Raw genomic sequence first — 15,310 nt, 5'->3', positions numbered from 1 at the left:
GCAATAAGGTCTCCCCTGAGCCTCCTTTTCTCCAGGCTAAACAACCCCAGTTTCCTCAGCTGCTCCTCATACTGTGCTCTGGACCCTTCACCAACTTTGTTGCCCTTCCCTGGGCCCACTCCAGCACCTCAATGTCTTTCTTGTTGTGAGGGGCCCAAAATTGAACACAGCATTCAAGGTGCAGCCTCACTAGTGCCGAGTACAGGGCAACAATCGCTTCCCTTGTCCTGCTGGCCACACTGCTTCTGATACAAGCCAGGATGCTGTTGGCCTTCTTGGCCACCTGGGCACATGGCCAGCTTGTAGTCAGCTGGCTGTTGACCAACACCCTCAGGTCCTTTTCCACCAGGCAGCTTTCCAGCCACTCTTGCCCCAGCCTGTAGCTTTGCATGGGGTCGTTGCGACCCAAGCACAGGACCTGGCACTGAGCCTTGTTGAACCTCATGAAATTGGCCTCGTCCCATTGACCCAGCCTGTCCCGATCCCTCTGCAGAACCTTCCTGCCCTCCAGCAGATCAACACTGCTGCCCAACTTGGTGTCATCTGTGAACAGTGAGGGTGCACTTGACCCAGAACTGGCCCCAGTACTGAGCCCTGGGGAACACCACTCGTGACCGGCTGCTGACTGGATTTAACTTCATTCACCACAACCCTTTGGGCTCAGCCATCCAGCCAGTTTTTTTCCCAGAGAAGCATATGCCCATGGAAGCCATGAGCAGCCAATTTCTCCAGCAGAATGCTGTGGGAAATGGTGTCAAAGGCTTTACTAAAGTCCAGGTAGACAACATCCACAGCCTTTCCCTCATCCACTAAGAGGGTCACCTTGTCACCCTCCAGAAGGAGATCAGGTTAGTGAAGCAGGACCTGCCTTTCACAAACCCATGGTGGCTGGGCATGATCACCTGGTTGTCCTGTATGTGCCGCATGATGACACTTACGATGATCTGCTCTGTCTCGTTCCACTCTGCCCCACGGTACAGCAGCTTTCTTGTCCCCAGAAAGGTGAAAAGTTCCACACACCTCTTCTTAATGGAGCTAGCTTTCATAGGCAATATCTCAAACAACCTCTATTCTGCTGAATTTGCAGATCCTCTCCAGTGGGAAGACTCTTGGCCTCCTCTTGGCTGTAAAGGGTGTAATCACTCTGCAAACAAAATCAAAGAAACCAAACAGTAGTTTGGAAAGAACAGTGCAGGATAAAATCAAAATCAGTGTATGTCATATGATAACCTATGGAACTCTAATACAGTTTTCTGTTAATTGAAAATGTGGGTTTGCACCAAAACTGATAAAAATTATTACCCTTTTAAAAAGGATTTAGCCTAGCTTTATCAATAAGGCTTCTGCATTTAATGTGAGCTGCACAGCAGCATTACTGACAGCATATTTGGCGAACAATTTCTTTATTGCAAATCACAAATATTATCACATCCCCATGAATACCTACAGCTCATTGCAAAGCAGCACTAATAGCAGAGCAAACTTCAACCATGACTACAGAGATAACCAAATACAGAATTTCAGATACAGGAGGGACCCAACCACAGAGCTGACAGTAATGCACAGCAGCCTTTTCTCTTGCTTCCAAGCAGATTACTTTGCCTTTCCAGTCAAAAAAACCCTTCAAAGTGCCAACATCATGACTAAGAGCCTTGTATTTTTAGCAGGACTCTTTCTTGCTCATCGATAGATAATTTCTTTTATTTTATGCCCACATGCTTAGAACAGTAGCGTTCCCTGCAGAAAGCGTCAACACCTGTCTACCCATAAATCTCCACCCTATCTCTCTTTGCTCACCACATGAAATAGAGACTTTGCATGAGCAACCTTTCTTCCTGTTTTACAATTGACACCTTGTAATCCAGTTTTTCTGGCTAGGTTGAGAGCATCCACATGCCAGTGAGCACAAAGGGAATGCTGGAAAAGGATTTGCTATCTCCAGCATCTCCCAAGAGTGGGAAGAAGCTCTGGAGATGGCAATTTCTGCTCTTCGATCCCCCAGAAGTGACTTTGAAACTGTGACATCTGAACAGGGAACACTAGTTGTTTATTTCTTTTTTGACCTTGCAACATTGGTGCTTGCAATACCCAGGCCCTTACAGAAAAAAACCCCAAACTGAAACAAAACGAAACCTACCAAACAAACAAACAAGAACACCAAACAACCAAACAAATGAGGGCTTACAAGAACTGCAGGAGCAGAGTTATTTCCTGAGGTAGACGACTTTCTCTGAGAAAGCTGTGGTGCCCACAGAGCAGGCAGCAGACAAAGCTTTCAGTCCTGCCTAGACTGTGCTGCTGTTTGATATTAGAACATGGCTCTGGTTTGAGTAAAGGGCCTGCTAACCGTTCAAAATATCAGCCCTGAACATGTTTAAAGATGGTCTAATGGAAAAGAAAACTAGACAACTGCAACTTTTACCGTAAGCATGGCTAAAAGTCAAATGGTTCTTTTTGGACAAATATACAAGTTTGGTTTGATCTAGTTAATCTCGTACATGGCTATGAAAAATATCACTAAAATCCAAAGAGGAGGTGGCAAACATCCAGCAACTGATTTGGATACAGAGGGATCGTATCCAGAGAGGTCTTTAAGCAATAACTTTGACTTGGTTTTGCATTAATTCCACCTGGATGGTCTTTTCTTCATGGACACTTTCTTTATTTGCTGGCTTGCTTTTTTAACTGGGTGTTGAGGTCTTAATTATTTTTAAACAGTAAAGAGTATTCTGCTTTTAGCGAAAAGGTAACACAAAGGGAAATGGCTTTTCTCTGTCATTGCTTTACATTTCCTCTTTCAGTGGCAGCAGCCTAAACTTTTAGCACATTATGAAACTGTCATATTGCACAGTAAACCTAAGATGAAATCATACACTCACTCAGCTGAAATTCTGTGTATTTCTTACATCTCTTTAACAATCTCTATACGAATCTTTGGCATGAGTTCCAAGGGTTTGAATTTTTTGTTGCATTTGAAGGGTCTATTATTGTTATGGATCCTTACATTTGACTTTCTCAAAGTGTTGTCATTCCTAATAAACAGGCTAGATGTTATTACAGCATTTTAGAGACTGCTCTGTTTCTCCCACTGCAGAGAAACATGGTAGGTAACTTCCAGAAATAATAGAGTTACAAACGTTTATTCTAATACCAACCTCCTTTTTTTGCTCAAACGTGACAGTGCCAACTTCTGTAGGGCTGCCTCCAGCTCTGTCCTGCTGCATATACAAACTCAGATTAGAAAGGCCTACTGAAACACTAGAAACAGGTTTGAGAAATAAAACAAAGACAGGAGTGTGAACAGATCCACTCTGCGTCTGTGTCTGTTGATAACAGGGAATGTCTTTCTCTGGGTGTTGGTTTGGCTTTGACTCCAGCTGGGATCTCTATGTGCTCCTGGAACAACAGGAAAAAAATAATACAAGCTGTACTTCAATATTCAGAGAACTGCTTAAAATCATAAAGTAAGTGGTAAATGATACTCTTCTGTTGCACTTTAAAAAAGGGTCTCTCACACCTGTAATGTGCAATTTTAATGGAAATTGTGCCTCAGTGCAATAGCTCTACTGGCAGTGTTAATATGCTCAATCTCCTCAAAAGCTGTTTTCTGTTGTCACTGTGCCAGTGTAGGATTATTACTCAAATTATGATTGTAGGAGCTGGCAACTCAATTGATATTTTGTACCACATGACATTTGTTGCAAAAAACATAGTTTGGAAGAATGGTTTAAAAGAACATCAGTTATAATTTGGGAAATGTTTTTAAGCAAATAAAAATTAATACATGTGGAAGAAGTTTTAAATTTAAATGAAAAAGGTTTTTGTTTTTGTTTTTTTTCTTCTTTAGACATGCAAAGCAGAACAGTTCCCTAAACGTGCTGAGGAAGAGCCTGTGGTTTTGAGTCTCACATGATGTTCTGGAGTCAAAATTCAGCTTGTTGAACAGAAGAAGATAAGACCCTCCCCAACAGCACTCTCCAAAATGCCCCCATGGCCTTATATGTGACCAGAAAGGGGCAAACTTTCATCATGCAGCTGAGAGGATGGTATAAAGAGCAAAATTTCAGATTGATCAGGACTTGGGAGCACTTCTGAGATAAGAAGAGCTTGTGTGGAAAGGTTGGACTCACTGGGGACTAAACTGCTGGCATTTAAAGGTTGTGAGTGATTAAGCTATGAACTGAAGAGCAGCAGGTGTGGGGAATGCACAGTTCAGTATGCCATCAGCAAAGGTTTAGGAATTGTACCTTTTTGAGAGCAGAAGAGGCCAGAGAGCAGAAATAAGGAGTGGAAAACAGTGCCCTTCAAAGGGGAGATGAAGGAGGAAACAAACACTGCGACAACATATACTTTTACAGAATTGCTAAAAATCCAGTGAATTAATGGAGTGAAGACAATGACATGCCAGACATTGCAGTATCAGAACATAAAATATACAGAAAAGATAGGAGTCACCTCTGCTGGTGATGGGGTAGTGAAATCTTGTAATGGGGTAGTGAGATCTTATAATGAAATCAAATGAACAACATGGGGACCCAGCAGATGACACTGAATCCACATGGATCGAAATGCCAGCTTTGAGTGTGTGTGGTACTGAGTCTGCACACTGCCTGCCTATCCAGAAAGACAGAGAGGGTATGCTGAGAGAGATCAGATGGGCAAAGAGGGCTGGAAACAACTGAAACTGTACTTCAGGTAACCCCCACGTTGTCTGGATGCTGCAGCTTTGGAATATAACACAGACTACATTAGACTCTGTCAATACTGCTTCACAGAGCCGTTGGACAGGGAAGCCAGGGAAGAGATGCAGCCTTTCATTTAGTCCTCATTAATGTGCAAGATCTTGTCATACATCTTCAGCTCATGGTTGCTGTTCCTGTGTTTATATTCAAAATTCCCACAGGCTTGACAAAGGCCAAGCATTCCCAGCAGTTGCACCCAGTTTCAAAAGGGACAGAGACATGAGAATTGAGAAAGTTTGTGAAGAGGAAACAAAAACAGCTAGGAACATTCATTTCTTAAACAGTAAATTCTTAAAGGTGGAACTGAGTTTCCTGAAGGATCCACAGCGCAGCATCAGAGTATGCCATCTACTAAAGTGTTGAGAACTGGTAAAAGGAAGTAGGCACAGCTAATCTCACCACAGGGTAGATTATTAGAAACAATGATGAAGTCATCTCCAAATGAAAATCACAGAAAGGATCGTAAACCGACATGTTAAAGGAAAGCACAGTGAATGAACAATAAAAAAGTGTGAGCAGCAGCTAGCAAAAGGAATCCAAGCTAATGTTAAGTCTTTCCACATCAAGACCAAGAAGGCTACTGGAGTCTGACAGATCAAATGACAACTGCAGAGTAAAAAAGAGGAGAGATCAAAACATTACCAGAGAAGCTAAATGACATATTTGCATGTATTTGCTGGAATAAGCAGATGATCCCCGTATCTGAACCCTTCTTTCTGAGGGAGTCAGCAGAGACTTTGCCTGCAAGTGTTCTGTGAAAGGCTGTAACCAAAAGCATGCAGAGCAACAAAACCCCAGGCACCCAAGCTTTATAAGTGAGTGCAGATAAGAAATAGCAGATCTTCCAATGGACCTACCTTTCTCTTCAAGCTTTCTCTGTGCCCAGAAACTGTAGCGTGCCAATGTGACACCAATCTCTAAAAAATCTCTAAAAAGATTCCAGGAGTGAAGTGAGGGGACAGGATGTTCAATACTAAAGACTGGCAAGCCTAACATCAGTGCCAGGCAAAGCAGTAGAAACTGCAAGAAAAGACAGAATTAGTGTGCACCTGGATAAATATAATCTGTTTATGTGCCAGCACATCTTCTCTTAATACAGTATTTACCTTCTAGGCTTCTAGACAGTTTTTTGATGAGGTCAGCAAGCATGCACATACAGTAGTGATCTGGCTGATATGGTCCACTGGTAATTTCTTGATCTGGATGAAAGCTTCTAATGGGTGAACAAATCAGCAGGCACTCCTAACTGGAACTTGCTGTTCACATTTTTCTATTGATTTGAGGGGGCTTTGTTGTAAAGGAATTATTTGTACCTTGCTCTTCTTATTCCTGAGAGTGAGACTGAAATAACTTTTGTTATTACCCAGAGCTTACATGAAGATGAGACTTGAACAAGAACTACCTGTCTGTGACTCAACACAGCAAAATTTGAGATAAAGTTTGTGGGTGGACAGTGCATACAAATGAGTTATAGAACCTCTCTCTGTGCTTGATGCCATGGGTAAATCAGGGAGAGACTGTGAGAGTATTGCTATCAGCTTTTCATCACGGCACAAGTACTGCTGGTGAGCTGGTTTCATGTGCTTGACAGAATATGTGAGGGAGAACGTGGAAGATGAAGATAGCACAGAACAGCATAGATCCCTTATGACTCAGATCTGCAGTGCTCTGCACATGCACTAAGCATTAATAAGCTTCTAGAAAAAAACTTCAGAGTAGATTTTAACCTATAAAGCCTTCAGGATTTTGGTCACTTCAGAGATCACCTCTGTGCATACGGTACTCCCATTGTAGAGATCATCAGTCGTGTCCAAGATGAACCTGTTCCTGGCTTTGATTTTGAGCCCACTCTCTTTCCTTTGCTGAGGCTGTCAAGGAGTAAGCCTGTGCTTTATGGTATCTTATGGAGGACTTGCTTTATAACACTGTATAAGTACCTCTAGTTACATTTTTAAATGCAAAAAAACCCCAAAATACACCAAACAAACCCCCAAACCCTCAAAAAAACCCCCACCAAAAACCAGAAGGGAAAAGATAGTAATGCCATATAATAACTGTACAATTTAGTTATTTTAGTGATTACTTTATTTGTATAGTCTTTATTCTCAATATACCTAAATAAATCATAAAATTCTAAAAATAAAATGGAGAATGAACCAAAGGTTATAGTGGTGAAGAAGATGCAACTGCATGTAGAGTTCTAGTAAACGATCTATGTAATCCATGCTTAATTAAATAGCTCTGTTTCTTTAAGGAGCACATCTACATTTCTTTTTCTTTTTTTGGGGAAATAATATACCCACAGTAATAGTAACATTAATTGTTACATATATTCTATTAAACAGCAGCACTTCACTCTATGAAATCCGTAAGTTTCTTAAGGTTTGTATTTCACAGTGCTGAAACAGTCTGGCCATGCAGAATAACCTTGGGGCTGGATCTATCACAGGCAGCATTTAAATGCCCCAGTAGGAACCTGCGGCCCATATTTAGGGGCATGCACAAACTTTGGAAACTTAAAAAATCTCTTTACAACCATGACCCTGGAATACTCAAGTAAATGAGTCAAAGAAGCACAGGATCTCTAGAGATCATCTAGTGCATCCTCCTGCTTAGAGCAGGCTCGGCTGAAGCAGGCTGCCCAGGGCTGTGCTCAGCTGCATTTTGAGTATCTCCATGGATGGAGATTCCACAACCTCTCTGGGCAATCTGCTTGAGTGTTTGACCACCACCACAGTAAAAATCGTTTTTCTTCTGTTTAAAAACTTCCTTGTATGTCCATTTGTGCCTATGGCCTCTTGTCCCTTCACTGAATGCCACTGAGGAGAGTCTGTTTACGTCTTCTTTATTCTCCCCAACTTCAGGTAGGGACATTGATAAAATCTCCCCGAGCCTTCTTTCCTCCAGCTGTCAGCCACTCCTCATGACAAATGCTCCAGTGCCTTGATGATCTTTGTGGTTCTTCACTGGATTCGCTCCAGTAAATCCCTGTCTTTTCTGAACTGGGAACTCCAGAACTGGATCCAGCACTCCAGATGGGTCTCACCAGCGCTGAGTAGGGTGAAATGATCATCTGCCTTGACCGGCTGGCAATGCTCCTCCTGATGCAGTCCAGGATACTGCTGGCCGCCTTTGCTGCATGAGCACATTGCTGGCTCATGTTCAAGCTGGTGTTCACCAGGACTCCCATGTCCTTTTCTGTAAAGCCACTTCCGAGCTGGTTGGTCCCCAGCCCCTAGTCATGTATAGGGACATTACTCAGCAGGTGCAGATTTCCTATTTCCCTTTGTTAAACTCCATGAGATTCCTCTTGGCTGATATCTCCAGCTTGCTGAGATCCCTCTAAATGGCAGCACAACCATCTGGTGTACCAGCTACTCCTCCCAGTCTTCAGCTCTCTGCAAACTTGCTGAGGGTGCACTCTGTTCCATTATCCAGGATCATTAATGAGGATGTTAAACATTACTGGGCCCAGTACTGGCCCCCAGGAGTACACCTTTAGGTACTGGCCTCCAGCTGGACTTTGTGCCACTGGTTATAATCCTTTGAGCCTGGTGTTTCAGCTGATTTTCAATCTGTGTCACTGTCCACTTGTCTAGTTAGCAGGTTTTTAGGGCGTATACTATGACAGCCAGCAATGAAAGACTTGCCAAAGTTAAGATGATTAACATTCTCTGTTCTTTCCTTGTCCACCAAACTAGTAATTTCATCATAGGCAGCTATCAGGTTGGTCAGGCATGATTTTCCCTTCATAAATCCATACTGATGACTCCCAATCATCTTCATGTCCTTAATATATTTGGATATGGTTTCCAGAATGATTTGCTCCATCACCTTCCTGGATATCATGGTAAAGCTGACTGACCTGTAGTTCTCCACATCCTTCCTCCTTTTCTTCTTGAAGCTAGGCATGACATTTTTGTTGAACTTCCAGTCCTTTTCTGATCACTGTGACCTTTCAAAGGTACTTGAGATTGGCCTTGCAATGACATCTGCCAACTCTGTCAGCACTTGTGGATGCAGCCTGTTAGGACCCATGGACTCGTTTGCGTCCAATTTGTTTAAACATTTTGATCTTCTCTACTTAGGCTAAGTCTCCATTGCTCATTGGTCTCAATTCCTGAAAGCAAATCTTACTAGTAAAGACAGAGGTGAAGAAGGCATTGACCACCTCTGCCTTTTCCATGTCCTTTGTTACCACCACCCCATGCAGCAGCAGGCCCACATTTCCTCTAGTCTTCCTTTTGCTGCTGATACACTTGCAGAAGTCTTGACAGTGCAGAGAGCTATTTAGCTCCTCACTTTTCTCTGAACTTTGCCAATGGACTTGTGTGCTAGGAAAGTTCCCAGAGAGAGAAAGAGAAGATGCTGTCATCCCATTTTTAACAAATATGTAGGCAGTTCAGGCTGTTTCTTTGCTATGAAAGACTCAAATGCAGTCCCATTTTCTAAGAGGAATCTGGACCCACATTGATCCAGATTAATTCAGTAACTACTGGGCTAAAGCAAGTTCTCAGGGTCTCCTTTTGGAGCTTTATTAATTTTATTCAAAGCATTGAAATATTTATTAGTGCACCAAGTGGAATGTAAGTCTCCCTATTCCCTTTCCTGACAAATGAGTGCTGTCACTACTGGAGCACAGTCTCGCTCATGTTCTCATTGCAACCTGTTGAATGTTTACTTATTGGTATAAAGTCCAATGGTTAGATTATATCCCCCTTATGAATCTAGCCCTTGACTAGACAACGTGAACTCTTCAGAAAGACAAAGTGCTGAAAGTATCTTGATTTTAACTTTAACTTGGGCACAGATGCAGAATGCAATTGTAATCCTACTTTAAAAATAGAATGATCCAACCACTAACTTCAGAAATGAATCCTTATGGCAACAATAACCATATTTGTTAAACCTAGCATTTATCTTTAACCTTTACTCCCACACACTTTTATAGCCATGGGCCCTGCCAGAGAGACATGACTGACACAGCAAAGTAGGAATAAGCAAAAGGGAAGCCAAGAGTCTTGACTTTAAAAGCAAAAGTTAGTGGGGACTCCAAATCTGAGTATATTTTATTCATCTAACAAAACATGTTTGAACACAAACGTTGGACATAAAAAGAAAGCATGAGCAAACACAAACATAGTGCTAGAGATCACTTTAGGCAGAAGTTGCCTTCAATTAGTTTATTTTTATAAACAATACCATGGACTTTGAAAGATTGCTAATGCTGTAGTATAACACCATAATAGCACTGTAATGAAACAAATTTGGATGGTAATCTCACATTTTTAACCCAATACATAACTGAAAATAGACCTGGTTTATCCATTTCATTACATCGTCGTTCTAGCTCCTTCCTGTTACTGCTGTTAGCCTGAACCGAGAACAAAAGTTACTCCAAGTTTAGTTGGAAAAAAGAACTTTGGAAAATAAATTTTACCAACAATTTTCTGGCAAAACATCTATCTGTCTGGCCTCAGAAGCATTCTGGAAACAGAGATGGAATGAGGTACTTCACACTGTTCTTGCAAGGGGGTTTCCCCTTGGTAACAAGGTGGTGTTTTGGCAACTTGCATGGTATTTGGCAATTATTTTCCCTAGACTGCCAGAGAGTATTCCCCCCTCCCCACCCCACATTTTATGTGTGGAATACTCAAAGCAAAAAACAGGTGGGTCAGCCAAGATGACACAGTGATAGTAGTAAAGCCAAGAAACAGAGACTGGACCTCCCCAGCTCCCAGCATCAGGCAAATCCTATGCCTGCCACCAAACAGCACAAGTAAAACACAGCTTCTCCTTTGCCCAGTTTTTCCCTGAAATAGAGAAATAAAGACTGGCTGATCCACAGATTCAGTGACCGACTATTGCTCTGATTTCATTTGGCTACTTTGTTATTAGTATTGTAACTGCCTAAGCAAAGAAACAGCAATGCATGCCTACACATCTTGAATATTCCATCTGTTGGATTTGTTTGCTTGGTTAGAAGCTTGTTTTCTTACGATGGGAGGATGAAAGCAGCAGGACCCACAATCTAAGGCATCTCATAAAACTGGCACATCACCAGCAGGAGTCAGGGTTGGGTCCCTTTTGCATTAGTTTCTCTGCAAATGTGTGGATTTCCCCCCTAAACTCACTCACACACACTCACACACACCCCCACACACACCCCCACCCCCACACACCCACCCCCCCACACACCCACCCCCCCACACCCCACACGTTAGATGAAAGCAAATAAAGATAGTTGCAATTAATCAGAGAATGGACAAGTTCAGAAGGTACTTCGCCAGCTACTGTATGGCCTACTGGATAGGACTTTAGTTAAGCTTGTAATACCACCTACAGCATTAAAAAGTCAGATATGAACATCTCTGATATCAAATTAATTGTTAAACAATTCAGCTTTAACAATAATAATATTTTTCTCTAACGATCTGAATCTAAAATTACTACACACTGAATTATGGGGAAGAAAACAAAAATCAGTTCAGCATCCCACATGATCTGTTTGTTTTAAACAATAATGTATTCTGCTACATCTATTTTGGCACTTACTTGCTAACAGCAGATGTCTCTGTGCTGCAACCAATGTATCAAGCAAGAAAAGAGCTCCAATATTAAGTAAATAGTGAAAGTTGTTCCTAAATTTCTTTCCTTCTCCCATCTTTGGGTTGCTTTTTTTTGTACCAGGATATTGTTTTCCTTTAATCTCTTTTATCTGTTTCCATTTCATGCTATAGTTATAGCTAAGACTGGCCACACATTAAACACTGAACCGCACTGGAATTTGATGTAGTGCCCATATTTTAAGACTTCCATTCTTCTATACCTAAAACACCTGAAGCAGGGGAAAAAAACCCTGCACATACTGTATATCCACCTCTCTGGCCAGGTTACAGAGGAACGTTTAGAGCATCCAGGTAGAGTGAGATGTAAATATGTCATAGCAGAGCCTACTGTCCAAAGACCACTATGCTTTTTTTCTCCCCCTTTTGCTATTTATATTTTCACATTAAGTGTCTGAATATTTATCACAGTAGCTTTTGAATAGCATTTTCTAAGGCACAGTATGCAGTTTGATGCTCCTCTCCTCTTTACAGCTTTCAACATCCCCCCTTTCCTTATTGCAGAGTGATCAAGAGGCTGACAGCAGTCTTTTTTTCCTCCTCTATGATTTATATCACAATAAAGATATAACTACTCTTCATTTCCTAAAGTCATCCCTTAACGTTAGACATATTTCAGCCTCAGGACTGCTGAATCTTACTACAGGGAGAAAACAAGTCTAAGACTGATTTGTTATTCATCTTGAGAAATGTAGTCATATATTCATAATTGTCTTCTCCTTTTCTGCTAAAAATAAAATCAACCGTGTATTTCTTTTCCAAAGAGATCTACATTATTTTTCATATTTTCCCAGAATTTCATATGCATATTTCCAATTCAGTCTGTTCCCTAAAGGGTTAATAATTAGCAAATGGACTTCCCCAGCTGGTTTTGTTCAAAGTGCCGTCATCCCGCTGAATTCGGTCAACATCTATCAGAAACAAAGACATCAAACAAAACATACTAGGCTTCAGTATTCTCTTGTGAAGTTTTGGCCTCTAGCCAGAAAATTTCATTATTTTCTATGTAAGCTTTATTTTTCTTTCCCTGACCAGCAGTTAGTGTGGATCAAAAGAACAATTGCTTTAAAATGCAGTCATAAGAATAATAAACACTGGCACTGACATAGCACTGTGCACCTTAGGTTAAGTTTTGGATCCGTTTTGGGTGCCCTTCTATTTGGGAACACGCTCCAGTCTGGGCTTTCTGGGGGCTCCAGGTTTTTTCAGCATCCAGTGACCATTCCTGTGTCTCCAGAGGCAGAAAACCTCCTAGCTGTGTTACGGCTCTGTTTAAACACCATTTCCAGAAACACTGAAGAATGTCCATGTCAGAATTAATTTTCTTCTTTCTGGTGTTTGTTATCTAAATGGATTAAATGCGTCCAATTTCAAAAAGGAAAATTTTAATGATTTTATGATCCTGGTAGAACTGGGATCAACCATTCCTGCCTGTTCTCACAGCTTATGGCTTTGCTTTGAGCAACATGGGCTTTACAGCCTATCCAGCAGCTCTTGAACCAGATTTGGCCACAGATATGTTCCAGCAGACCCACATGGAGCTAGAAAAAGATATTTGTAAGCCTGACAAAAGCTGCCCTGTAAAGTCAGTCCTATCTCAGTGCCTCCAACCAGGCGGCTGCTGTGCAGGAAGTTGCTGTTTCCACTAACACTACGGCAGAGGAGACATTGCCGCCTCCTGCACAGAAGTGAGGGCTGCTGCTTCTCCCAGCAGGCTGTCCCCAGCTGAGGTCCAGCTCTGCACCTGCTGGGGCAACTGAACCACTCAAAGGTACATCGCAGAGACACCTTCAGAGGACAACCCAAGTAAACAGATCATCAGGTGTCCGATCAGCTGGGTCTGTGGTTTCTCTTGGGGGAAACCAAAACCAAAACCAAAGAGAGTTTATTAAAAAAAAAAACAACAAACCCAACAAAAAAAACAAACAAGTTTTTCTTTTTTGCATGTATCTTTTTATTTTTGTGTTTTTCATGTAGACAATCTGGGCCTTCACTTCCTTTACCTTGCATGTGTATTTTAGGTACCCGGGGCAGGTTGGGTGCCTGTGTCCCACTGGCAGCTGCAGCAGAGGAACTGGATGATTCAGCTTTACTCATTTCAGAACTGTCTCTTTCTGTTCTGGGGCAGACCACAAATTTAACCAGAGGTGTTTCCCATATCCCAGTTGCATGGAAATTGTGTCCACAGAGATGCTAAATTCTGGCTGTTGAACACGTGTGTGGGTCAGAAGGGTAGAAGCTAGCTCTGGGCTAGAAGGCAGTGGGATGATGTATCAGCAGTCCCACAAACACCAGTATTTTCAGGTCAAGCTTGCTTACTTTACTCAGGTCGAGCTGAAAGTGCCATCCAGCAGCATTGTGAATCTATTCCCCAGCAGTGGTAGTGGATTGATTTGTTTATTTCTAAATCACAGTTATCCAATTTAACAGTGCACACTACCATTGAACATGACCCTACCACTTATGCTGGCTGCTTATTATTCCCATGGTTATCTATCACATATTTCCTGCTGTGGTATCAATCAGTTACTCTTTGTTGTAGTCTTCCCAACTAGTAGGAATAACTGATCCCTCTTCTCTTTACACTTTTGCTTTCACCAGCCATCAGCTTTCCCTTATCTTTCCTTCCACGAGTGTTTTCTTTCTGCTACATCAGAGCAAGTGTCCAAGCAACCTATAAAAGTAGCTGCGGTTCACCCAACTTGCACTTTAAATTCTTTCAACCATGCAAGAATGAAGCAAATTTATATGTAAATAGCAATAGTTACAATGCAAATCATCAACCCGGACTAGATTCTGGAAGGTCAGAGGAAGATGGATGGTCAAGGACAAGGTGGAGAAGGGAGCCCGTATTTGCTTTCCTTTTCTCTTCCACAACTTAACTACACTGGGACACCCCACCATACGGTGCATACACTCCAGAAGCACCATGTTCAGTGGGGCAAGGAACTCCAGGACCCTGCAGTGATAAAACTAATGTCAGCTGTGTTCCTGAGTATGGCACATAGGGAAAAGCCACTCTGCTATTTATACTACAACTGTTTTCATAGAATCATAGAATGGGTTGGGTTGGAAGGGACCTTAAAGATCCTCTCATTCCAACCCCCCTGCCATGGACAGGGACACCTTCCACTAGACCAGGTTGCTCAAAGCTCCAGCCAACCTGGCCTTGAACACTTCCAGGGACGGGGCATCCACAACTGCCCTGGGCAACCTCTTCCAGTGTCTTGCCACCCTCACAGTAAAGAATTTTTTCCTATTATCTAATATCAATCTATTGCCATTCAGCTTAAAGCCATTCCCCCTTGTCCTATTATTACATGGCCTTGCAAAGTCCCCCGGAAGGCTGCAGCAAGGTCTCCCTGGAGCCTTTTCTTCTCCAGGCCGAAGAACCCCAACTCTCTCAGCCTGTCTTCATAGGAGAGGTGCTCCAGCCCCCTGATCACCTTTGTGGCCCTCCTCCGGGCTTGCTTCAGCAGGTCCGTGTCCTTCTTATGCTGGAAGCTCCAGAGCTGAACGCAGTACTCCAGGTGGGGTCTCACAAGACCTGCTGGCCACGCTTCTTTTGATGCAGCACAGGATTCGGTTGGCTTTCTGGTCTGCAAGTGCACATTGCCAGGCCACGTTGAGCTCCTCATCCACAAACAGACTCAAGTCTTTCTCCTCAGGGCTGCTTTCAATCCATTCTCTACCAGCCCGTGGCTTGTGCTTGGCATTGCCCCAACCCATGTGCAGGACCTTACACTTGGCCTTGTTGAACTTCATGAGATTCACATCTCTCAAGCCTGTCAAGGTCCCTCTGGATGGCATCCCTTCCCTCCAGCGTGTCGCCCGCACCACACAGCTTGGTGTCATGGGCAAACTTGCTGAGGGTGCACTCAGTCCCATTGCCCATGTCACCGACAAAGGTGTTGAACAGTGCTGGTCCCAGTACAGAGCCCT

This window comes from Falco punctatus, assembly GCF_963210335.1.
Source record: "Falco punctatus genome assembly, chromosome: 8".
NCBI lineage: Eukaryota > Metazoa > Chordata > Aves > Falconiformes > Falconidae > Falco > Falco punctatus.
This window is presented reverse-complemented; position numbering follows the sequence as displayed.